Here is a 27,674-nt window from a genome sequence, read left to right as displayed (position 1 = left end):
TGTCTGCCCTCCGAAGTCTGGCTGCTGACTTCCGGGTGGCTTCGGCTGCGGAAGCTTCGCCAGGGCGTCCCGAGGTCGATGTTGCCTTTCGCCATCAGTCGACTTTTTAGTGCCTGATCCCTGAGGCCTAGGACCACGCGGTCTCGGAGGATATCGTCCAGGTCCCTGAACTCGCACATCCCCCCTAGGTCTCGCAAGGCGCTATAAAGTCGCTAATGCTCTCGTCCTGCCGCTGGTTTCGCCCGATAGAACTCATCCCGCCGGATGAGGATGGGCACAGCGGGGCGTAGTGGTTCCGAAGGAGTGGCTCGAGATCGGCCCAGTCCATCGCCTTCACGTCCTCGGGCTTCGCGAGGGCTTTGGCCATCTTAAACACTGCGGGCCCGCAGTGTGTGAGGAAGACGGCCCTTTTCTTCTGCCGTTCGTCGCATCCTTCAAATTGCTACTTTCGAGGAACATCAGGAATCTATCCGTGTACGATTCCCAGTCCTCGGTAGCGGGGTTGAAGGGTGCTGGTGGGGTCATGCTGGCCATCTCGTCGGTCTTTGTCTTCCTCGGGACACGTGCTCGGTGGTTATTCTCTGGATCCCACCCTCGTCGCCAGTGTCGTGTCCGTCGAGAAAGGAAGCTCGGAGTCAGTGACTTGGTTTCAGCTCTTTATTGGCTCCTGTAACAGCTTAAGCTTGGAAGGGAAAACGGCGGCTTTTTATTTCCGAGCCGCGGCGGCCGCGGCCAATGACACCGCTTCGAATCTCCCGCGATTAGTTTCCACCAATCGCGGGGGATTCGCAACGGGCCAATCAGTGCGGCTCGCTCGACCAATCCGGTCGCCGCGCGCTCTAACCAATCGCGACGCGGGGCTACGAGTATGTAAATTGACTCGTACAGAACACCTTATATGTTGCAAAACATTAACTTCTAGGAATTTAGAGATTAAAAACGTAGGGAATTGACGTTTATGGATTTATTTGATTCCCATGTTTTTCTAACACTTGCTTAAAGATAAACACTGGTTTAGAGCTTCAAATATTGAAACTAGGATTCATGAGCTCCTTCTCCTCAGGAGAACTAAGCCCTCGAAAATGTTCCTATTGTAATCTTACAAGATATTGTAAGAAATGCAAGAAGCTATTTTCAAAGTATCCTTAATAAAACACTTGGGCTTCCATTTCCATTATCTAAGGCATAGAAACATACCTACAAAAATGTTAGCAAGAAAACAGCAGTGGAACTTCTTGGTGTTCCCAAATTTGACAGCAATTTTTTCCTTCTGAAGAAATAAATTACCCCTTAGAATAGCCTCTTCCAGCTATTAAAAGTACCAGGTGAGGCAGATGAAGCAATGTGGCTGCTTTACTCTTAAAAGCAAGGAAGTGTCGTTGCTTCAAAAGGCAAGGAAGCAGAGCATCTATCCAAAGATCTCACCAAGCTTAATGATGATGCTGTCTTCATTATTTTGACTGGGAGGCAGCCAGCCAAGGGACTACTCCCCATCTACCCAGATAATTAGTTTCCAACTCTGAATGCAGTGGCTCCAATGATGTTTGAAACAAACGTTACTGCTTGCCTTTTTCTTCTTAAGTGTCAGGATAAATTTTTGGATCACAAAACAAGGGAAAGGAAGAGAAAGTTAACAGTTGTAGGATCTAAGTGAACATAATATGTGACAAGAATTGTCCTTGCCTTAATTGTGGGTATATACTTTTGACTGAACTTGCTTTCTCAAGTATTCCTACTTTGGTGCTGAGCACCAGGATTTTGAATTCTGACTGGAAACTGACAGAGACCTGGTTTTACTTTTGAAGGACCATTCAGACAGTAAACTAATATCTGTATTTGGAACCAACTGCAGTTTCAAAATAATCTACAAAAACAGCTATGTGATACAATGAAGTAATCAAAAGAGTGGATGGAGAAAGCATTTTTATGTGCTTACTGTTGAACATGTGGAAGTTTCAAACAGTGGAAAACCTGGATCTAAGCTACTAACTGATAGTGGAATGGTATCATGGTTGTGTTCTAGGCATAGTTTAATCCCTATGTGACTCTGAGATCCAGAATCTTGCAAATCTGCTCTCTTCTTGCTTTCCTGCACAGGTCCAGAAGCAGAGGAAATCAGCCATGGGCCATGATAAACATGGTTCAACTAGAACTCTGGCCATGATAAAAAAAAAAAAGGACAAAAGGATTAACATTGAATCATTTCCAGACCATTTTGGCACAAGAGTCAAACTACTTAGCACTGTACTGCGGAAGTACCTGTTCTGTCCTAGGCCTCCCAAAAAGCACTAAGTCAATTCTGAGTTCCAGCAAAAACCTCTTTTATTACATTAATGTGAATTTATTTCATTCACAGTCAGCCAACAGCTTGGCAAACAATCTTGCGAAGGTATACTAATTAGCTCAGACCCAGGGGTGGGATTCTACCAGTTCGCACCTATTTGGTAGAACCTGTTGTTGGAGAACTGGTTGTTAGAAGAAATTACTGGCCTAATCCCGTAAGGAAGGCAGGAAGGAAACATTCTGGTGTTGTTTACAGAAACTGCCTCTCTGTTAACCCTTATTACATTCTTGGCAGGACTAGACTTCCTGTCTCAGGAACTTCTCTGGAGTTTTTTTCCCCTCCTTTGCTGGTACTTTGCTTGTGTGGAGTGACCATTCAAAGTTACAGTGGCACTGAAAAAAGTGACTTATGACCATTTTTCACACTTACGACTGTTGCAGCATCCCCACAGTCATGAGAGGCCAGGCTAAGAGATGCGTGCCTTGATGTGAGTGAATATTGAGTTGGCCACACCCAGCCAATAACATGACCACCAAGCCATGTCCACCCAGTCACATGACCACTAAGCCAGAACCGGTTGTTGCCTGGTAAAATTCCACACTCAGTGATGACAGGGAAGGGCTGGGTTACACAGACAAATTTTCACAAGGCTGGAACAAATGAGCGAATTGTTTCCTGTAAAAGCCCCCTCCCCTTTTGCTTCTCTTTTAATTCTGATGGGAAGGGGCCATTCATCGTCCACCTGTAGCCGTATTCCCACGTCAACCCTGAGTTCCTAATTATGCCTTCCTTGTGGCAGCTCTGCGCATGCACAGCTGGGAACCAGTTTCAGAAGCTCTCCCACTTCACTGCTGTCCAAGCCCGAAGACAACTGATGACTGCCAGCCTGCCCTGGCCCCATCTCTGCCTCAGATGCAGAGCCATCATCTGAGCCTTCCTCAGCCTCCAGGAATGGCCCGTGTTCCTCCCCAACCTCCTCACTATTGCCCGACTCTGCTGCTGACTCCGCCAGCCGCCAGTGGGCCACAACAGTACCAACACAAGCAACTAAAGTTGATTGCAACTTTTCATTGACTTTATCTTCAGGCTTTCAATTTTCAGATATATTTCTTGATTTCGATATAGATAATACTGCTTTCAGTATCAAATGTATTATATTTGATCTTCTTGCACTTCAGAGGCAAAATGCATGTGGTGTGAGAACTAATATTAAAATAGCATGTAGTACTGCTTTTTCATTAGGAGGAAAAGGCGAGGGAAAAGCCTTCAGCTCTATAGAAATGTTAATTGAACTTCAAATTCTGGAGAATTCTGGGAGTTGAAGTCCACAAGTCTTAAAGTTGCCAAGTTTGGGGGCCGCTGTATTAGACAAAGTTGTGTAATGTTTACTCAAGTTTCAACATTTTCATCAGGGTGAGATCTGTTACTCATGAGTGGAAAAGGACCCTTCAGTGTTCATTTATATGGTCAGTGATTAAAATATCCAAGCATCTAGTGTTGGCAAGCTTCAAGGACAGAAATCAAATCCTGAACTCTTTGTTATTGAAAGGGTAACTTTTAGTATTGAACAAGTGTAATACTGTAAAGAGTTCTTAGATGCAGTCAAAAAGGCGTGGGAACCTTCAATGAGAGAAAAAAAAATAAGGATCTTGTTTTTGGAGTCCACTTCAAAACGATTCAAAAGGAAGAATCTGTGTTATTCGAGAAGCTGTCTTCCAGAGCCTGATAAAAGTTTTCAATAACCATGTTGTAATGTTTATTAGCCAAAGTTCTTCTATATTTCCTTTTAAAAAATGCAGGAACACAACTCAGATTTTTCATTTTTCAGCAAAACTAAGGAAGCATGTACAATGAAGATATAAGAGGAAAAAACCATCATCATGACAAAACAAATAATATCTAGTCATGTAACAGTTTTCTTTTTCAGTCTAACATAAATATCTTTAGGGTAAAAAAAAATTACTGGGAATTTTGAAAAGCTCAGGGAATTAAAATTAAAATAATTTTAATAGCTTGTTATATAATATTAGGGTTTATTGAAAAGCCATGATTCAATATATTTAGATAATCCACAAAACAACAATACAAATTTTCAACTTTGCTCCAACTTGGATTCCTATAAAAATGCAGATTTCTCTTCCATTATTTTCTTTCCTCCTTCACTTCTGTGACTGTAAGTAAACATCATTTGTTAAGGTTGTTTGTTTAACTACCTGGTTTAATTTCCAATAGTAATGGGATGTTTGTATTTATGTAGTTCAGTTTGGAATTTGCTTTGTTTCATTAATTCATTTTACTGCATTTGCATCCCACCCTCTTTTCAAGTATTTTAAAGCAAAGAATTCACTTTACCTATCAAAACCCAGACAAAGATTAATCTTATAGACAGAGGTGGGATTCAATCTGTGTTACCACTGCTTCAGTGATGTTTTGAAGTGCACGCTGCACACGTGTGTAAAAAAACCTTATGCTATGCCGCCCGGACAGCTGAAAAGTGCTGCGCACGGGTGCGCAGCATTTGAAAAGCCTCTTTTTTCCTGCTTTTTCAACCTCAGCTGTGGCGTGCAAAGCAGCTGAGGTTGAAAAAGCAGGAAATAAAGGACAGGTGGGCCAAACAGCAGCAAACACAGAACAGGTTCTGTGTCTGCTGCTCTTCAGAGCTACCGGTTCTTTAGAACCAGGCAGAACCGATAGCATCCCACCCCTGCTTATAGAAGACCTGAATCAGAAATATTTATTTTCAAAAATGTCCAACATAGTTCACAGAATTAGTCCCTTCAAGAAAAATCCTTATTATCCCACTGGAAAAAAAATAGCACAAACTTGGTTTTATTTTGAGCTGATAGTTTTTTTTTATTCACAGAATAATTAATTACTGAAATAGGAGAAAATTATCTAAAATGGACTGGAAGTTTTCTTTCAATTATTTTTAATCCAGGACTCCTATAAGATTATCCTCTTTTTCATTAGTAGATTGATTTGTATTTTGTTATTACTTTTACATGTAAACTTTAGGGGAATAAAAGGCAGAGGGGCAGAGTCAAGAGAGGGATCAGTCTTCAGTCACTATGTTCCCACAACTGATCAAGTCCCCCTCTGTTAATTCTTTTCTAGTGCCAATTTAGTGCTGATTGTTAGTGGATTAGATTTTCTTGTATATAGGCTTGAGTAATAGATCTTCTTAACTTAAAGAGCCATGGTGGTGCAGTGGTTAAAATGCAGTACTACAGGTTACTTCTGCTGACTGCCAGCTGTCTGCAATTTGGCAGTTCAAATCTCACCAGGCTAATTGAAAATCTGCATTAAAACTGCTACACCCACTAAGGAAAACAATCAAGTTAATGAGCACTTAATACAAGGATTTCTCAAAATACTTTCCACGGTTAAGTAGAGGGGAACTCAAAGGATCTGATAAGAATGCCAAGATGGTGATAGTGAAATGAAACCCATAATAGTGAAATGAAACTGTTTTTTTATTTGAGTTGCACTATCATAGCCACCATTTTTAGCACACCTTGCAGACTCCTCTTCTAGCTCACAATTACCTATGAACTTCAATCGTAACATTTTAAAAAGCTTTAAAAATTTATCTTCATTTAGCTTTAGGATATTTTCTGACCCTCTGGGGCCTTACAACTTGCATCCCAAACCAAAATCATTAGGTACAGCTCTCAAACTGTCACGTAATTACATATAATATAACAAATTAATAACATTATTAAATGCATGGAGAATAATAATACTATTAATTATGTTTTTTAAATCGCCTTTTAAATGAATTTTTAAGACTGTTTCAATATATTTCCATTATTGCACCTTATAACTACTAACAGTCTCACAAAGTATTTTTATTCAAAAGAAATATTTGAATTTCTCAAATAAATTTTAAAAATGTGTCATTGTCTTGAAATCATTTACTTTTTAGACCATCCACTCTCTTATCCAGCATGTCACTCAAAAACTAAATGCAATCTTTGGTTTGAAAAAAGTTTCACATTCCTGTCACCAGAGGATAAAAAAAAACATTTGCCCTGTTAGCTGAATGCACTGAAGTAGTTATAACTTCTGACTGGTAATCCATTTTTCTGTTTCTTACCTTCATCACTTTCTGAGGTATTGGCTCCAAGAACTGGCTGTTACGTTTTTGGAATGGATGACTGTTATACATTAATTAAGACATACTTTGATTCTTCCTTTCTCTAGCAGCAAATATAGTGTCCAAAAATATTCTTCTATAGCTGTACCATATTGCAATTTCAACTCTTTCTATCAAGCTATATTTCATATGAAGTTCTTTTCCAAGTTATACATTTTAGTCTCATTTTCTTTTATCACATCTTTTTTATATTCCAGCAACATTTTCATCTACTTTCCCCTTGCCAAGGAACCCAAGAAAAGTTAATATCTCTTATAACATTTTGAATAACATCCGTCTTCCTATTAAATTTCCTAAAATGCCAGTTTGTGGCAGGCTTAAGAGAGGCTATTCTCTAAAGTGCTAGTCAAGCAGTAAGCAAGAGAGCAGCAGCACAAATATTTAATTTAGTCAAGCTATAAATCTTACCTAACAACAGCTCATCTTTATATCCATGTTTCTGGAACAGGTGATACATTCATAATGCAAAAAGCCAGAGGCATACACAACTTGCATTTAGCAAATGACTTCAGGATAGGTATCCATATATTTACTTGATGGTAGAATTTAATCATTTTTCTCTTTTGTGCTTAAAAACACCAGAGTAGAGTAATTGTAGATGTTGTTTAAACTGACAGATGCTTTTTCTCCTTCATGTATTTTGCAGTCATAAAATGGGGAAACAAAAGGAATTTTCAGAAGCTTTTATCAGCATAAACCACAATGAGGAAAATTTAACTCACAATATTTCCATGCTACCTTGTTACAGTATTACAATCCTGCAATTCTAGGGAAAAATCTGTTGCTACAGATAACACAAGAACAGACAAACAAATAAATATTAAAGCTTTTTGATTCAGGAAAGAATTCTTACCCATGCTTGAAGGCTAAGAAAGCACCCGTCATCAGGTAAATAGAGGTAAGCACAATAATAGGTTTATATGTGACCATATTGTTCGCTTGGCTATTTTTGGTTGAAGACTGAAAAGGTTATTATGAAGTTGTAGTTCCTTTAAAGAAGAGATAGACAACTTTTTTTTTAAAACCCTGGGACATTGCACAATGTTCTGAATACAGAAGCCTTCAGAATAAAGTAGACCCAAAAATCTAGATCCCAATCTCAACTCAAGCATGATTCATAGCGTGTGATTTAGGTTCATTCACTGACTCCATCCTATTTCATAGCAGAATTGAGAGGTTTAAATGATGGTCTGAGACATAAGAATAGAATTCAATCTGACAAGTAGAGGATAAGGAGCTGAGGAAAAGAATCTTCAGTTTATAACCCAGTAAGCATACTCTGCTATCCCTATCATTTCACTACTTCATGTGAAAGTCATAAATATTATTACTGTGGTTGGTTGCACAATCAGCCAGATGTTCATACTGGATTTGGCACTTTTATTCACCTACTGAATCCTTTCTAAGGTCCTAGGATGTTGATGTTTGATGGTGTTAGAAATATCTTTGCAAGAGGCAATCTATTCCGAGTAAAGCTGCCTTTTGCAATTGACTGATGGTGAATTTGTCAATGCAGATAGTTTTGTGACTGCACCCAAGGCACCTATTACTTATTGACATCATTTCTTCTTTCTTTTGCCACAGTCATTCTATTTATTAAAAAGGCCAATACCAGCTAAAGAACTGGCAGATGTGATTTCACATTTTTGTCTATATAATAATAGTTATTATTATTATGCACCTCCAAAGGACTGTCACTACTCAAACAGCTTAAAACAAAATAAAATACAATAAAATGCCCATAGATAGAAAAGAATTACAACACAATATGCTCAGTAAGGAAAAAAAAAACAATAAGCAAAGACTCTAGCCCACAATCTAATACCACCCAAAGCTAGTAAAGTCAAAACCAACAATAATAGTACAAATTTTAAAACAAACCCAACAAATTCATCTTTACTAACTTCCAGAAGGCCATAATTGAGAGTGCCATTTTAATTTTTTTTTGGGGGGGGGGAGCATATTTTCCAAAACATAAGCATCACAGTTAAAACGTTTTACTTTTTAGTCATAGCCAACCTTACATCACCCACAAAGGGCACCAAGAAGGCTTCCTCAGCCTCACTCAGGTCAAAGGTCAAGCCCACAGTGATTGTGGACATGCCAAAAAGTCTCAGAGTCTACAGGACAAAAGAAGACACAGGATACAAAGATCAGTCACCATATCAGATGTTGCCCGAGAAAATTGAAGGCTTGAATGAATCTTAGTGATTAGTTAGCACATTGTCGTGAGGTGTACAAAATTTCATTGTAAAAATGCACAATAGTAAAGAAATGCTACTTACATGTATGGTATTCAGCTTTGTTCAGGTATTTTCCCACGTCACTATAGTTGTGCTTTTAAAGTTGTAGCAACGTTTCGGCAGAATCTCATCTGCCATCATCAGGCTTCTGTATTGTATTCTGTATATATTTGTTTTCTGAGGTTCTCGCGGGTATTTGTATGTGGATCTTTGGTTATTCGGGTTTTCTCCCACGTAAGATTGGAAGTATCTAGGCAACGTTTCGATGAAGTCTCATTCATCATCTTCAGGCTTGTGTCTTCCACTCTGTGCTTCTCAGAGTGATGTGAGCTTGCAGCTGCTTCTTCCTTTTAACTGCTAGTGGGGGTGTGACTTGATTGGGTGGGGGCTTGGCTGTGTTCTGATTAGGTGGGGGTGTGTTCTCATTGGTTGGGGGTTTGGCTGTGTTCTGATTGGTTGGGGGTTGGCCGTGTTCTGATTGGCTGGAGGTGTGTTCTGTTCAGGTGGGGGCTTGGTTGTGCTCAGGTTAGTCTTAGTTGCTGGGGGATTTGAGCTGGTGAGCTGTGATCTTGTTGTTTGGCTTCGAGTTCGTGGTCGTGCCACATCTTCATGGTGGGGGTCAGTTCGCTTCATGTATGGCTCGGAGGGGTTTGAAGTGGGTAGTGATGCAGCTGCAGTGCGGCTTCTGGTCCGTGGTCGTGTCTCATCTTCTGTGTGGGTGTGAGTCTGCTTTTTACATGGAAGTGTGGTGGTGGCATCTTGTGTGGCCCTGGTGGGTGTGGGTCTGGTGTCATTCTTCATGTTAGGTACTCGTCTGTTCATGAGGGCGGGTTTCCAAATGGCTGGTAGGCGGGAGGTGTCATCTCTTTTATTCATGCTGTGTGGGCATTTTTCTATCTCTATGGCTTCTCTGATGTTGAAGTGTTCGGTTTTGGCGATAGTTCTAGTATTTTTAAAGTCAATCTAATGTCCTGTGGCTTTGAGGTGTTGGACCAGGGAAGAGGTCGGTTCTTCTTTTTTGATTGAGTTCTTATGTTCTTCAATGCGTGCACTTATTCTTCTGTTAGTTTGTCCAATGTATGTGGTGGGGCAGGTGGTGCACGGGATTTCGTATACTCCTTGGTTTTCTAACTCGATTTTGTCTTTAGGGTTTCTTAGGATGGTGGATATTTTTCTGTTTGTGCAGAATGCTGTTTTAATGTTGTGTTTTTGGAGGATCTTGCTGATTTTGTCTGTAGTGCCTTTTATATATGGGAGGAGGGCTTTGCCATTCTCTTGTTCTCTGTCTTGGATTTTGGTTGGGGTTTCTTTTTGGATTAGGTGGGTAATCTTCTTTCTTTGGAATCCATTGGCTGTTAGTACGTTGGTGAGAGTGTGTAGTTCGGTTTTTAGGTGTTGTTCGTCAGCTAAGCATTTTGTTCTGGAGATGAGTGTCTTGGCTACGGAATTGATCTGTGCTGGGTGGTGGTGTGAGAGTGCGTGTAGATAGCGGACTCACACCCACACAGAAGCGAACTGACCCCCACCATGAAGATGTGGCACGACCACGAACTCGACCCCCAGCAACTAAGACTAACCTGAGCACAATCAAGCCCCCACCTGAACAGAACACACCTCCAGCCAATCAGAACACGGCCAACCCCCCAACCAATCAGAACACAGCCAAACCCCCAACCAATGAGAACACACCCCCACCCAATCAGAACACAGCCAAGCCCCCACCCAATCAAGTCACACCCCCACTAGCAGTTAAAAGGAAGAAGCAGCTGCAAGCTCACATCACTCTGAGAAGCACAGAGTGGAAGACACAAGCCTGAAGATGATGAATGAGACTTCATCGAAACGTTGCCTAGATACTTCCAATCTTACGCGGGAGAAAACCCGAATAACCAAAGATCCATATATATATGCATTGCATATAGCTTTAGACAATGGTTTAATTAAAGAATAACCACATTTCATCATAACTGTTCATCTATATCTGTAAACAACTCGGTCAAAAGTTGCAAGTAATAGTGAACAACAGTTTGGCACTACAATAATGGAAGAATTTATACTGCTTTATTGCATTGCGTAACCTCAGACCTAAGTGTGTACCTGTGCTTAATCAAATTTATTTTTGTCTTTTTCTACCATGTTTTAGGCATTGTTTCTCATCTTCAACTTCCAAAGTTCCTCAGAGACTTAGGGTATGCTCTATGATTAGCGTACAGAAAAAGCCATTCAGGAACAATGCATGTCCAGAACTATGGTCATTTCCTATAGCCAGAGACTAACAAGCCAGTCAGAACAGATCATTAGAACATTGGAGAAATTCTCCAAGCACCAGCTGGAAACAATCTAGATACAACATGCTGGATAGAGCCAGGTGATAATTAATCTTAATTGGAGCAAGAAGTGACCTAACCACAACATATGTTCCAACATTACCAAGCAATTGTTTCAAAGCAAACATGAGATCTGTTTATTTATTTATTTGTATCTCACCTTTACAGTATTACTTTTATAAATAACTCAAAGAGGTGAACATATCCAACGCACCTTCTTCCTCCTATTTGAGTGATTGTCTCAAAGTCACCAAGCTGTCTTTTGTGGCTCAGACAGGATTAGAACTCACACTCTCCCTCTTTCTAGCCTGGTGCCTTAATCCCTAGATGAAGCTGGCTCTTTATGGCCTCTTATTGATACCCTGGCTTGTTCCTATTTTCAACTTAATATGTAGGCACTCTAACACCTTGGGAGCAATGATAGTGGTCACACGTTGTCCCTCAAGGACATCCCCCCTTTCCCTGGGTTTCACCCCAAGACTGCTGTACACCCGGAAACCCAGAAAGGCAAATTTCCAAAGGGTGAGATATTATCCATCTAGGTCTTAATAAGACACACTAGATCTACCTGCTTGCACAGAATCTAATCATGTATTAAAGGCTAATAAATTTATCAAATGTATGTTTATCAAACTAATTGGTTGCCATCTCATGATTCAGGTGACTTTGAAGAGCATGGCATTGTTACAAATTGACTTAGCTTTTAATAACAGCAACTTTAGCCTCCAACAATCTAATCAACAATATCCAGTAGTAAATTCAAAAGAAAGTTGAGAAGATATGATAAGAAAAGGGGAATGTACAAAGATAAAGGTAGAGCATGAAGATCAAGGTTTTATGTCTTGTTCTTATTTTAAAAAATGCAATCTGTATAATAAGCTCCAAATCTGTAAATATTATGCAGTATAAATACCATGTATGCAGCATTGCTACAACATTGGTAAAGGCCAATGCAAAATAGACATATTTTGTATTGCATAGATGCATCACAACTCTCATGGATTAAATTATTCTAAAAGTGCATTCAAAACAAAATTTATTTGAAGTATTTGTTATGAATTTGAATTTAAATGCAACTTGATTGAAATGCCTGCATTATGTTTCAAGATTTTTATCTTTTTATCAATTCCATGGAGACCTAAATTCTGAAAGCAAAAATACAAATCTGCTACAAACTGAAAGCAGGATTATCCTGACACTGTCAGACAAGCAAACAACTTAGTATCCTTTAGATCAGAGGTGGTATTCAGCAGGTTCTGACCAGTTCTGGAGAACCAGTAGCGGAAATTTTAAGTAGTTCGGAGAACCGGTGGTAACCTTCCCCCTGGAGTGGGGCGGGAATGGAGATTTTACAGTATCCTTTCCCTGCCAGGCCCACCAAGCCACACCCACCAAGCCATTGCACGCCCACAGAACCGGTAGTAAAAAAAATTGAATCCCACCACTGCTTTAGATGTTTTGGACATGAATTGTCATATTCTCCAACCAGAGCTGTTCGTGACAAAGGCTTATGGGAAATTTAGATCAAAGCATCCAAAGGATGTTAGGTTGCTGCTGTTCTTTCAGACCATAACTGCTTCTATATTGCCAGACCTCGAAATTGATTTACAATCTAACTTGGCTTCATGGTAGTACTAAAAGAAGACAATTTCCTAAGTAAAGTTGATGTTATACCAGTCAAGGAAATGGATATTCATTTGAAGCCAAAATCTTTATAAAATTATGGGGAAGGATCATAGTTCTTGGTGTAAGTAAAGGAAATGAGGAATGTAAATTGAGAATATCAATTATTATTATTACATAGAAGCCTGGCACTCTGACAAATCAGTCTCAATAGACACATAGACATTAACAACATCTATAGACTATGCAAAAGAGACAATCAAGCAGCCCAAAAGAGAAAAAGATTCCAGCACCTGTCCATCAGTAATCAGTGCTCAGATCTGATCCAAGGTCAACTTCAGACAACAATCAGGTAAGCAATATCCCAATTAAGATACTGCCAAAGAGCCATCAGTAAACAGCCCAACCAAAGTATCTCTAAGACTATTTCTACCTACACAGACATGCAAGACACCAGAATATAAACTGACAGTAAGGATTCCCCTTACTATATAGCTGATCCCTCAAAATGTTTGTATTCTCTTTTTATTACTAGATATTAATTCAGTTAACATGCTTTTTAGAGTTTGAGGGAGATAATTACATTCATTTTTTTAGAAGCTTTACCTAACAAGGGGACTAAATGCCTAACAAAAGAATTGCACAAAAGGAAAATAGAAAATATGCTGGTAGCTCAGAAGAATTATTAGATTATTACACTTGCTTTATATTCTAAAACTGTGGCTCAGCCAAATAGTAGAATTGCTATTATCTCAGAAAGTAATGCAGGCTAGATTATTCCAGGCATGTTTTTGTCACTTAATTTCACATTGGCTTGGCCCCATGAGTGCCCCTGTGACACATCTAATCATAACACCAGCAGTAAGCCCTAAAGCTTCTCTTTTCCCCATTAGGGATGCTTGACTCCTTTCTAAAATTTACAGTGGAAACATGAAAGTTTCCTAGTAACATGGATTAGCATGCATTGCTTTAATTAACAAATAATTCCCTTTAGAGGTAACCTTATTTAGCACTCCTATAAAAGCTCAAATGCAAAAAGCAGCAACATATAAAGAAAATGCCTATAAAATGAACTTCCAGTTTGCCAGGCTTCGGCGGCGGCGGGGATTCGCGATCCTGCGCGATCCCTGTTGCGCTAGCTGTCTTGGTGCCTCCGATCCTGACGGGTCTGGAGGATAAGGCTGCCCTGTAGAGGCAGCCGAAGATAGGGAGGATCCAGAGAGGGGTTTGGGGGTATCGCAGACCCCCTCCCCACCCGGCATAACCTCCTTTTCTCAAGGCGGTGGAGCGGCGGTCAGCAATGGCCGCCACAAAGAAGCCGGCAGCTGGATAAGATTGTGCTGGAGGAAGAAGGAGAAAGAAGAAACAGGAGAAGTGAAAGTGCTGGCTGAGCCGGGAGAATAACAACTTTTAAATACCCTGGAAACTGAATTGCTTGAATTGCCTGAAAGATACATTGTATCCCTAAGAAGATTGGAAAGCGGCGGAGAAAGCTGTCAAGGGAAAGTTTTTTTTTCTTCACTCTCCCACCCCATATAAAGCCAAGGGATAAAGGATTCCTGGACATTGGATTTAACAACTTAAGAAATCAGAAAACCTGTATTGGAGGTATGGATTTCTGAACAATTAAAGGAAAATTGTTGTTGTAAGTGGGAAGGGAGAGGGAAAAAAAATAAATTGGAGCAGAATTTGAAAAAGGAGGAGATTGCCTAGAACTTTAAAGAAAGATATATCTTAATTGGAACTTTTTGATTAAACAGTAACCCCAGAAAGAGAAATACAAGAAAGAAAGAAAAAAGTATTAAAAGAAATAGTTTATTTGGATTCTTTGGTGACTTTGGAACTTTTTGGAACTATTCTTGATTAAAAATACTTGGGTGGTTGTTTTGGAAAAAGTTTTTCTCCTCACGATGGCATTGCTTGTGGATGAACTAAAAATTGAATATAAAAAATATAAAAAAGAAGAACAAGATGGAAAAGATACTTTGGGCACTCTTTTTCAATTTCTAGAAATGGCGGTATGCACTTATGAAAAATTGACTACACAGCAGGATGACTGGGACAAAGAAGAAGAAGAAGCCATCTTTGATGAACAATGGGTTCCTTTTGGGGAGGAGGAGAAAGAGGAAAAGAAAAAGGGATTTTAAAGGTTTGAAAAAACAATCAAAAAGAGAAAAATGAGATGAAAGGTGGATACAAGGTTAGAAAACAACAGAAAGGGGGTAAGCGGAAGAAGAAAAGGGAGGAGGAGAGACAAAGGGGTAAAAGGGGCAAGGAGAAAAATAAGCAAGAGAGAAAGGAGGGGATGAGAAGCCTTAATGGTGGGAAGCAAGATTTAAAGAAACAAAACTTATTTAGAGACAATGGGTAAATCTAATTGAAAAAGGGATTCTGGAAGGTACATAAGATTGTGTTTTTATATGTGTATTTAGAGTAAAATGTTTAAGATATAAATGAGTATCAATATATATGATTAGCTTTTTAATGGTATTGATAGTGGTTTTATATGCTTTTGTTTTTTGTTTTTCTCATAAAATTTATTGTGTAATTTTAGAATGTACTAAACAGAATCCCAATATAAATTAAGTGTTATATTAAGTATTATTAAGTTAGGAGAAAGAGTCAAAGGCGTCACTCCAATCAGTGTACAGGAGAAGTATATTTAAAGAGAAAAGATGAATGGATAGCTGGAAATAGAACAGACAAAGAATGATAAGTATTATGAATTGAATTGAGATAAGATAAATAAAATAAAAATAAGAAAGGTAAAAGAGGGAAGAAGCTATATAGAAAATTGAAAATGGTAATAAGATATGGAATGATATATAAAGTAAATAGGATTTTTGAATTTGTGTCTGTGCGAAGAGTTTTAACCCGGGATCAAGCAGCTTTCAGAAAAGATGTTTTATGTTTTTTATGTTTTATGTTTTGTATGTTTGTATATTGTTTTTGAAAGGCAATAAAATTCTAATTAGCAAGAAATATAATTTGGATAATAGAATGAAAAGGAGAAGTTGGGATAAGATACGAAGTTGAACAGATAACGTAAATATATATATTACAATTTGGAACTATTTTGTATGTTCTATTGGTTTTCTTAGAAAAGATCTTTTATGTTATTATGCCTTGATTGTTTGTGTATTGTTTCGTAAAACTAATAAAATTTGTCTTTAAAAAATAAAAAATAAAAAGAAAATGCCTATAAAATGTTTTATAGATGGCACCTCTCGCCCTCGAGAATAGCGAAAATGTCTCCTAACATGAATCCAAATTGCTGGAAATGTAAAAAGAAACACGGAACATTCTTTCACATGTGGTGGTCCTGCACTGAAGCCCAAAGATACTGGCACAGAATAAAAAAATGGTTAGAGGAAATAACAGCGGAGCAAACTGAATTAAAACCAGAATTCTTCTTACTGGGGATATTTAATAGACAAATTTCTAAAAAAGTCAAATATATAACACTGCACATTCTTACTGCAGCCAGAATAACCTTTGTACAGTGTTAGAAACAAGCAGATATTCCAACAGAGGAAATGGTCATTCAGAAAATAACAGCCTGTGCAGAGATGGATAAATTAACCTCAGCACTTAAGGAAAAAGAAACATCAGAATATTATAAAAGCTGGGAATGCTGGTATGACTGGATAGAACAAAAATAGAAAATATATGAATAAACACCGTAAAATGTAAAAGAGGTAGTAATTATATACTCGCAATAAGATGTATTTGTAAATATGTCACCAATATTGATAACAAACAAAGAACCATAGACTGTCGAGAATAAAATTGCTAGGGGTTTTTTTAATCGTTTTTTTTCTTTTTCTTTTTCTTTCTGTGTGTTGTGTATGTGTTTGTTTGACATTTTAGTTGTATAATTAACAAAGTTTTTTTTTTAAAAAAAGAATTATAATGTTAATTGGGACACGAGTGCAGGGTGGAGATAGACAGCGATTAGGTGGGTGCAGTGAAGGGATAAATTACACTGAAAGATGATTGATTTCAGTGCTAACCTTGTTCAGTTTAACTGTGCTTGCCGGCTACTGTACTAGGAACAATAAAAAGAAAAAGAAAAAAGCTCAAATGCAAACAAAAAGTTCATCTTAACACACTTCTAAAACTACACCACCAATAAACCTTCATTTTCCTAATTATACATATATACAAGGCCATTTGGGATATTCTTCAAGGACTACTCTTCTCACTAGTTAGTCATGGGCTTCATCCATGAGAAGCTTTTTTACATTAGCAATTGTTGCACCTCACAAAAAGCAGTGCAATGCTTTGTGTGGCTATGCTTTAAGACATCTTTCCTTTTATAGGATGTCATAGCCAAGAAAGGCATGAAAAACTGCTTTTCAAGTTCAAATATATTTTTGTATACACAAAGTTAACCCTAGATTGATTGCAATCACTTCCAGTCAGAGGCTATCTGGCTGCACCATTTATAATCATGATAAGATGACAACCAAATAATATACTGAAATTACCTTCTCCCTATTGATCCTACAAGCTGAGGCACTGTAAATACATAGCTGGGATTTGAAAAAAATGACAACATGATGATTACATTCCAAATAATAATTGCTTTCTTTTCTAATGACTTTGCCATGTTAAATTCTGGAATAAATTTACCAGAGATTTAGCAATGGTATGTCTGAGTGTGCAAACAAAAACATAAAGTACTTATGCATTTTTTTCTTGAGCCACCAAAATATGTTGAAATTCTTTATCAATTTATAGTGGGTGTTGATTTAACACAAAGCTCCAGTTTTCCAACAAGAATGTAATTGCTTCCAATCTTTCCACCTTTAAATGTCTATGGAGATTCTCAGTCATCCAGGACTCCCAAAGGTGCTTTTTCAAGAGGCAACTGGACTTTCTGGTTTTTCTTTGAAGGCATTTTGCTTCTCATCCAAGAACTTGGATGACAAGTGAAACATCTTCAAAAAAACCCCAGAAAGTCCAGTTGCCTCTTGAAAAGGCACCTTTGGGTCTCTATATTTAAATACAATATTCATAGTCCCCAAATCTTTGAAAGGGAAAGCTGAAAACAATGAGTCACTCAGGAAGACAAGGTCATACAAACTTGATTATCACATATAATAGACAGATGCATGATCCAATCATGAAAAAAAGATGAAATGTTTAGAAACTCTAAATAATTTTGCCTTAGGACAGCTGTTCATAAAACTATCCACAGGGAAGGCAACCTTGAATTTAGTAACCTAATGAGAGAGGTGAGTGTTGCTAAATTGATTGGAAAGCAGGACCATATTACTATCAAACTAAATTGATTGATAGAAAATTACCACGCAACTCCAACCAGTCACATTTGACTTTCAAAAATAAAACTATGGAGGAAAAATGAATGATAAAAGAAAGCTGAAAATCACAGTCATGTGGATTAATACAAAGTATAACAGTATTACTAGATCAAAACATGAATGACTAAGTCCAAGAGATCATAATGTGATTAAGTAGCAATGTCAAGGTCATGAGTTCTATTTTCACTCTCTCCTTATTTGGGTAAGATGTCTTGTTTTCTGAAGGAAGCATTTTTAGAGACTAGAAAGCTTTCTTCAGAAAAATGAGAACTCTTACCCCAAAGAGGAGAACGAAAACGAAGCCAAATGTATACAAATGAAATAAAAGATAATAATGTCAAAGAGGTATTTGTTGAGAGAAGGGGCCACAATGCTCCTAAAATTTAAACCAAAAGTGAAAAAGTACTTAAATATATCATAAGCAAGAAACTTATAGTTTAAAATAAACTACTAAAAATTTGAATAAATGTTCAGCTTTGTTTGATGCAGAAGATGTAGGGAGATAATTAAGCCTGAACTGATATTTTTAGGAAGGAAATTTCAAAAGATGAGACATCCACGTGGTTTTAAAGTTCTAGAAATTTTTGGTTCTCTTTAAAAAGCACTATCCATCTTTAAGATAAGCCTCTGTATCGTAAGAATGGAAGCTTGGTATTTTAATGTTAATTTTTAAAAGGGATTGAACAAGAACTATGAAATTACAGATAATTTAGTTTAAAATATTATTTTTGCTAAATTGAGGAGAGGTGTTTTATTATTAAATAAAACCTATCAAACTTTCAAAAAGCAGGCTTTGGTTTCTGAATTACTGCCTTTCTAAACTTACAAATTTCTTTGAAACAGTAACCAACCATATTATGGAGGTAATTAATTCGTTAATGAGTTATGAGTAAACAACAAGATAGCCAACTTGATATTTCAAGGTGGCTTTGACAGATCAGTCCAGAGAAGGTCAACCAAATGCTCACTTCATTGCTAGAATCATTAAGAATTTAAAATATGAAAATCAAATATGGAATTTGCTATCACATGAAATAGTCTTCATGCTGCACATTGGGATTCCTTTAAATCAACACATACATAAAGAATAAAACTGTTATGCTTATATTATATGGATATGTATATATCCAGGAACAATAGCAGTATATATCTCAGTATACATATATTTCTCAACACTACATAAATTGGGAAATCCATGCATCTCATAAGTACAGTATATCTGTGGACAGTTTAGAAACAGAATGCTGGATTAAACAGATATTTAGTTGAATTCTGCCTGTTTTTCCTTATATTCTTATGCTTCCTTAAAGGTATCTTCCAATTACTTCATGTTTGGAGCCAGGCAGATTTAATGAAGGGCAGAACCAGAATAAAGTTGTACAAACTTTTGGCCATAGGCCCCAGACCTAATCCATTCTTTGTATTTAGTATCTTGGAATAACATAGGATGGAAAATATTCAGTTAGAAATGGAGCAAAAACAGCTAGTTTACCAGGCACCATTTCCACCCAGAGCTAATCAATAGGCAAAATCTAAAGTATCTACATTTAAATTAATTATTCCATGCAAAACAAATATTATATGTCCATTGTCCCTTCTGGGAAAGATAGCCATGTTCTGGAAACTGATAAAAAGAATTGCCCTGGGTATGAGACAGAAGGTCTGTGGGTGTGTGAAGACAGAATTTAGGAAACAGGGTAGAAAGGATAGAGTGGCTTGATTTTTTTTTAAAAAAAGGGGAGTTTTGTACATGTTTCTGGGTTTCATATACCAGAAGCAGCTTGCTTTGTTTCAAGAACAAGTTCACATTTTCTATAAGAGAATGCCCATTACATTAAGAAGTGACTCTTGATTCTTCCTTAATCTGGAAGCCAGAACTGAGCAAGAGGACAATTGGGTCCTGGACAGACCAATACCCTGTCACCTTACTGAGAGGAGACTTTTCAAAGGACACAAGCATTCCTTGTGGCCAAAGGAAGAGGGACTAGTTAAGTTAAAGTTGCTATTATTTCTTGCAAATTTTCTACTTTCCAGACACGGAAGTACCGAGATGCAGAGCCTTTTCTTTTGACCAAGTTTATTACTCAACCTATTGAATGTTTGGTAGTACACAGAATATAATTGGATTTGACATATCAGGTCAGTAGGAAAGGAGGTGTGGAAGCAAACCAGTTTGTCCTTTCACATCTGAATCTTTAGTGGGACACTTGCTATGTAATAAAAAACAATGTTAAGGTTATTTGGTTTAACACTTTTTTTTTTGCAATGCTTGGAACTTAGATGGAACTCTGTCTAAAATTCATGTTATAGTTTTCTTGAAATAAGATAATAACTTTCTACCTAGTCTGTTTCAAGAAATCAAAATAAACATATTCATACCTTCTTGTTCTAAGCTTATATCTGCACATTCCACAAAAATCAATCCCATTTGTGCTCTGGATTACATGGGCTATTGTGAACATAGTGTAGACATGAAGGTGATGACCAGGTGAGGTTCGTTTAACTTTTTGTCTAGCTCCATAATAATAAAGATGGATTTGTCATGAATCATACAATCCTTGGTGATAAACAAAACAAAAAAGAAGATTACCCATATCAATAAGGAAACTTCAATCCAAAAAGAGATCACTCTGGCGGAAAAACAAATCTGGTCACGTTGCCAATTTCAAAAACAGATACAAAAATTTATGCCACCAGATAAAGACCGAATGCACCAATTATCACATTAAACAAGAAGAAAACCTTCTAAGCACCAATTCCACCCGTGCTTTTTACAATTTTGTAAACAACAAACTAAAAGACTCAAGGTCCATCCCTCCCTTGATAGGACCTGATGGTAAAGACTGCAACGACGACACCATTAAAGCCAACATCTTTAACACATTCTTCGGCTCAGTATTTGTAAACAGCAATGGATCATGCCCAGTATTTCCTAGCCGTACACAGATAACAACAATGACCTAATACATATCGATTTCACAGAAGACAATGTTGAAAAATCACTACGCAATCTAAAACCATCTCTATCTATTGGACCGGATGGAATATGTGCCTACTTCTTAAGAAAGCTATCCACTGCCATAGCCAAACCTCTAAGCATAATCTTTGAAAAATCTTTCAGGACCAGCTCCTTGCCTAACCTATGGTCACAAGCCACAGTCATCCCCATCTTCAAAAAGGGAGACCCAAGCCTAGTCGAAAATTACAGGAACAATCTCCTTATGCTGCGTCACCTGCAAAGTCATGGAATCAATTATTAACCAATCCATCATCCTCCACTTAGAGACAAACAACCTACTCTCCAATAAACAATTTGGTTTCAGAAAAAACTATCCTGTAATCTGCAACTCTTACACTGCAAAAACATATGGACGACACAACTCGACCAGGGCAAAGCAATAGGCGCAATCTACATAGACTTCTGTAAAGCCTTTGATTCAGTGGTACACGACAAACTACTCCTAAAAATAAAATTCTATGGTATATCTGGACAACTGAATAACTGGATAGAAGCATTCCTGTCAAACAGACAACAAATGGTCAAAATCGGGAGCGTCCTATCAAATCCAGTACCTGTCAATAGTGGTGTCCCTCAGGGCAGTGTTCTAGGACCAACTCTCTTCATACTCTACATAAACGACCTCTGTGATCATATTAAGAGCAATTCGCGTTCTCTTAGCTGATGATGTAAAGCTGTTCAATACCACAGACAATACTGCTATCCTACAAAAAGATCTTGACTATGTATCCGAATGGTCAAACAAATGGCAACTTCAAATCTCAACAAATAAATGCTCTGTCTTACATATTGGCAAAAAAAATCAGAAAATAAAATACAAGCTGAATAGTCAAGACCTTGTTGATGACCCAAGCTCTGTAAAGGACCTTGGAATACTCACCTCTAATGATCTGAGTGCTAGAGCCCACTGCAACTACATAGCCAAAAAAGGCATTAAGAGTTGTTAACCCTAATCCTACGTAGCTTTTTCTCTGGTAATATCACACTACTAACCAGAGCATACAAAACATTTGCTAGACCAATACTCGAATACAGTTCATCAGTCTGGAACCCTCATTACGTATCTGATATTAGCACAATTGAGAAAGTCCAGAAATATTTCACAAGAAGAGTTCTCCACTCTTCTACTCGTTGTAGAATACCTTATGCCACCAGACTTGAAATTCTAGAACTAGAAAACCTTGAATTACGCTGCCTTCGGTCTGACTTAAGCATGGTATATAAAATCATACATTGCAATGTCCTACCTGTCAATGAATACTTCAGCTTCAACCATAACAACACAAGAGCACACAATAGATACAAACTCAAAGTAAACGCACCAAGCTTGATTGCAGGAAATACGACTTCAGCAATAGAGTGGTCAATGTCTGGAATACTCTACCCGACTCTGTAGTCTCTTCCCGAAACCCCAAAAACTTTAACCTTAGACTGTCTACCATTGACCTCACCCCCTTTCCTAAGAGGTCTGTGGGGGCGTGCATAAGCGCACCAACGTGCCTACCGTCCCTGTCCTATTGTTTCTCTATTCTTTATTTTTCTTATATGTACCCATTTCATGTATTCACAACTATGTATACACTTATACTTATTATCTTGGAAACAATTGACAAATCAAATAAATAAATAAATAAATTTTAAATTACATCAACTCCATTTTGCCTTTTAGTGATCACATAGGTTGACTTTCTCTATGTCACCAGAATGTTCTTCTGGTCCTCTAACACTACACTCACCACCGCTGTCGTGGAGTACCTCCACTTCATTGCTGGTTGTCCTTTTCTCCCCTTCCTTTCACATCTCCCATCATTGTAACCTACTCCAGGGAGCTAAGTCTTCACATAATGTTTCCAAAGTAGAATAATTTGAGTCTGGTCATTGTGACCGGAGAGAGAACTCTGCATTGATTTGTTCAGTCTTCCATTTGTTTTGCTTTCTTGGCTGTCTGAGGTATTCTCAGGAGTCTTCTCCAGCACAAATGTTAAAAAGCATCAATACTCTTTTCATCCTGCTTTTTCTTTCTCTCTTAATGAGTGTCACAAGGAGTTTTACGTTACCTGTACCATTCCAATCTCTGTTGATATAGCCATATCACAGCATCTGAATAAAGATGCTTTTATTCAGAAAAGCAGATAATCTGATGATGGTATTTTTATTCTTATTAGTACTAGTAGTAATAAATTACTGCTATTTTTATAATAGTATAATGTATATCTATATGGATAGTATAGTATAATGTATATCTATATGGTACATATAGATAGTAGTATAGATACTATTATACTATAATAGTATAATGTATATCTATATGGTACAGACAGAATACATGTTGTTAGCTGCTGCCAAAGCATTTTAGTCTAGAAGTCAAGCAGGCATGAAGACAGGACAAGGGTAGTTTATGGATGTGTGTGTGTGTGTGTGTGTGTGTGTGTGTGTGTGTGTGTGTATAGATTATCCCATATCTGATTTTTTTGTTTTAATGTAAGATCAAGATTCAAAAAATTTAAATACCACATCTAGTTGAGCATAATCTTCGCTCTAATTATTACAAAGACACCAACTGATATGAACCTAATCTGGATTTCTGATCCTTAATTTTATCCATTATGCTTTACTATATGTTACCAGTAGTTGGCCTGATTAACGTATTCTCTTTCCTTCAGTAAGAAAATATTTTCCAAGGCTGCCTTTTTTCAGTGAAAGGAACAGGGTTTTTTTTAGATCAATCCATCTACAAGCAATCATGAGAAAGAGAGTGGGGAGGGAGGGAGGGAGAACAGACAGAGAGAGATTCAAAAAGAGACAAATTCCACTGAAAAGCTATTATACAAATAATTCAGGACTTTTCTGTAACATGTACTTAAAATAGTACAAACCCATGTGGATCATTTGATCAATTATGTCTACAAAACATTCAGTCACAAGGATCATCAAGCTAAACATAATTTGTTGAAGATTCTGAAAAACAATATTTACATTAGGAAATAACATAGGCATTAAGAATCCTCTCTTGGTAATCTTGTATTTTGTCATGAGGTCAGATTATCATTAGCCTCTTATTGCAACATTGGCTTGTTTGCAACTATCTGGCAAATTAACTGCTGTAGTAAAATATGAGCCAGAAATGGCTTTGCTCACCCAGCCTACACCCCCAGTTATAATGGTACAACAGTTATTTAAATGCAGATAATATTAAACTATTTGAAACTTTTTGCATAATCTTCCTAGGAAAACTCTCTAGACATATAAAGTGATAAAACAACCCAATCTGAAATAAAAATGATTAGAACAATGAACACTGTGGACAGGGCAAAAGACAAACATGAATAAAATTATATTTTTTAAAAAAATCAATAAAGGTGAGTAACCATCAGTAAATCCACATCAGTTATGCTATAAATAATACGCTATTCAAAATATTGAAAACTTGAAAATAAAAATATCTTAATCTGGTGTTTAAATAATAGAAATGAATTCACCTATGTATCCTGTTGTGTTGGTATAAGTGTTCCAAAGATGGGGTTATCATTAAGGTTCTCTTAATGATAACAAGTAGTTACTACGTTCAGTGGGAACAATATTCAAGGAATGGTTCCCAGAGCCAGTTTTAAAACTCAGCCCAGTGCCAGGTTTACGATGTCCCTAGGCCACATTGCCCAATATTGTTAACCCCCACCCCATTCAAAATGCAAAAATGTTCATTTTAAGAATGATTTAGAAGGAGAGGCCACATTGGTGCCACTTAATCTGTCGCACCCTGGGCCGGTGCTATTTAACTTTAACCTAGCCCGTATAAGTGTATAGCTTATGCACAGAAGTTCATGTAAATGTTGAGAAGCTAAGGGAGACCAGAATAATGAATATGCTTTCCTCTTACTAATTCTGTGCGAATTAGGAATTGACTTGTCTGAGACGGTTTCTCAAGTTACTTTCTTGACCTGGGTTCAGGCCACTTTTACCTGATCACTGCAACTTAGTCGCGGCTCTTCCTTCTATATTTCAAGGACATTCCACACGAGCCTATAATACTTAATAATTTTATCTCCCACACTTTTTAATTTATTGATCACATTGTGATCAATATGAGAACAGTATGGGAAGTATGAGTGAGAATAACCTAACAATCACAGTGCCAAGATGGAGGTTAGTAGAGGATAGATTCAAACTGATAAAATTCAGTTTCAAATTCCATTGATCACCTAATTTAACATAGCTATAGGACCCCAGATCATGAAACATAGGTTCAATTCAATACAATTGCTATGAAATTAAATCAAGGCACAAATTACACAGAACACTTAATTATTTGGAGGAAGCATGTCATAAAAATGTAGCTCTAATAGAATAACTACAGTAGAGTTATTGATATTGTTCTCTTCAGAGCACAAAAATGTGTTTTTCAAAATGATCTAAAGCTACAAAATTGTTTTCTTTTTCAATTTTTGTTCATGTGTATCTCTTACAGAAAGTCTTGCTAACATGGATAAGAATATATTATTCAGAAATCCATTTTTCTCCTCTATTTAATTCCACAAGCCAGTGGGGAATTGTTGTATTTCAGGAGTTCAGCTTGCAAAACAAAGCTAAAAATAAACCAACTTTTCTTGAAAGGTTTGGCCTCTCAGTCTCATATTTCAGAAATAAGGTTGTCTGGCCTTGGCTGTAGTCTATTGAGAGATTCAGAGTTAATATAAAGGAGTCATGTTAGATTGGGCTGGAAAAAGATGAAAAGATAAATTGCATTCCTTTCATGCTAACAAAGCTTTTATTTAAAGTTTTAATTTCAGCTTTCAAAGCAGTAGGGAAAAGGGAGACTATCCAGTATTTAGACAAAAGAACCAATTCCTGAACCAATTTTATTTTGAAATCATCAGTATTCCTAATCATAGGTAATTTACCAGCCACTTATCCCAACAACTGGGAGATGACATATAAGTAACTTATCAGCAACTATGAATATGGATCTCCCAATGTGTTTATAATCATAACAAGCCAATGAGTGTGTTTGTTTTCAATCCCCACCAATTTGAAATATATTTACAGTTAATATACATTTTTTGTATTAGCTTTTAAGTATATAACACAAATATTGCTTTGTTATAGGAGAAGGACAAACTATGTTTGTTCTTATATGTAATATAAGAACCTTTTACCCTTTTACCATGCAAGGGAAGTATTATGTTCTGAAATAGCCTGTTTATAGAGGCACAACTCATCGATTGTAATATCACTGAGAGCAAGAATGCTGTCTTTGTACTTGTTTGCCTCTCGACAATTTAAATTAGGTTGCTGAATGACTTGTATAGAATACAATGGTAAACTGTCACAAAAGCATGCTAATTAATGTATAACTGATATTTGACATCCATTGGTGAAAGGTATTTTTTACAGGGTTTCATTAAAACAAAAAGATATATTAAGAGGCTTCTTTCTTGATTAATGCCTCCTGTAACTACGAGATGTGAGTTCTGGATGGGATCACAATAGGGTGGAAACAAAATTAAATTTCTATCAGTGGGTCATTCACAGTGAATACTTGAGTAAGCACTAAAGTGATTAGGTTTTTTTCATACATAAAGCAAAATATAAAGATGCTTGTTTATTCTAGGGCACCATAATTTAACTTTCTCGGGCAGTGCTGGTTCAAGATCATTTTTAATTGTCTGAAAAGAACTGAAAAGTTATATGCATAAGAATCACCTATTCCTTGTGCATTAAAAAATAAACCATGAAGCTTGGTGGGTAATCATTTTGGATTAATGGGCACATTTGAAAATTCAAGATTAGGGGATGAATGTTTTCAGAAAATGCTTTCCAAAGAATAGCAGTTTCATGACAAAAACACTCTCTAACCCCAATAATATTTTTGAGAAAAGGACCCACTTTCAAATAAAACTCTGGACTGCATTTGCTTATTATTTTTACTTTTTAACTACACCCCGGTCTATGTAGGGCCAGGGCAGCATTATAATTGTTCTTATTTATAATATAACCTCCTTTGCCAGTCTAGTGGGTCAGATAGATGTAACTGAGAAAAGATGGTCCTTCAAATAATATTCTTGTTGTTATTATAAGTAGTCCTCGAGTTATCACCACAATCAAGGCCAAAATTTGTGTTGCTAAGTGAAACATTTGTTAAGTGAGCTTGCCCCATTTTACGACTTTTACGACACAATTGTTAAGTGAATCATTGCATTTGTTCAGTTAGTAACATGGTTGTTAATCTGGATTCCTCACTGACGTTGCTTATCAGAAAGATGTAAAAGAATGGAATGGAACTTTATAGTCATTTAAGTGTATACTAATCAGCATACATTAAAATGAAATTTTGTTGCATCTCAAAAGATAACTCTACCCACATACACAAACACGTATGACACAGAGAAACATCACAGTCTAGTTTGAATGTATGTTATATACATGGTGAAAAAAAAATCCTGCAAAGCTGATCACATGACTCCGGGACTGCAACCATCATAAATATGAGCCAGTTGCCAAGCATCTGAATTTTGATCATGCGATCATGGGGATGTTGCAACGGTCATAAGTATGAAAAATGGTCATAAGTCATTCTTTTCAGTACTGTTGTAACTTTGAACAGTCATTAAGTGAATAGAGGACTAACCTGTATTTTTGGAAGTTGGACTTTTGCTTTTTAGCACATTGTTCTTCTATTGATTAAAAAAAATAAAGGA

General features: G+C 37.1%; 1 long non-coding RNA gene across 2 annotated transcripts in view; it reads right to left on the bottom strand.

Moving 5' to 3' along the window:
• LOC148130868 (uncharacterized) overlaps positions 1–27,674 on the bottom strand; it is a 176,783-nt gene that overhangs the window by 60,882 nt on the left and 88,227 nt on the right. The gene's annotated exons all lie outside the window — the stretch shown is intronic.

Source organism: Notechis scutatus, chromosome 4 (genome assembly GCF_049901735.1).
Source record: "Notechis scutatus isolate UNSWTSFEM ecotype Mainland chromosome 4, rNotScu1.2, whole genome shotgun sequence".
Classification (NCBI taxonomy): domain Eukaryota; kingdom Metazoa; phylum Chordata; class Lepidosauria; order Squamata; family Elapidae; genus Notechis; species Notechis scutatus.
The sequence above is the reverse complement of the archived record's forward strand: the minus strand, read 5'-3'. Positions and strand labels throughout refer to the sequence as shown.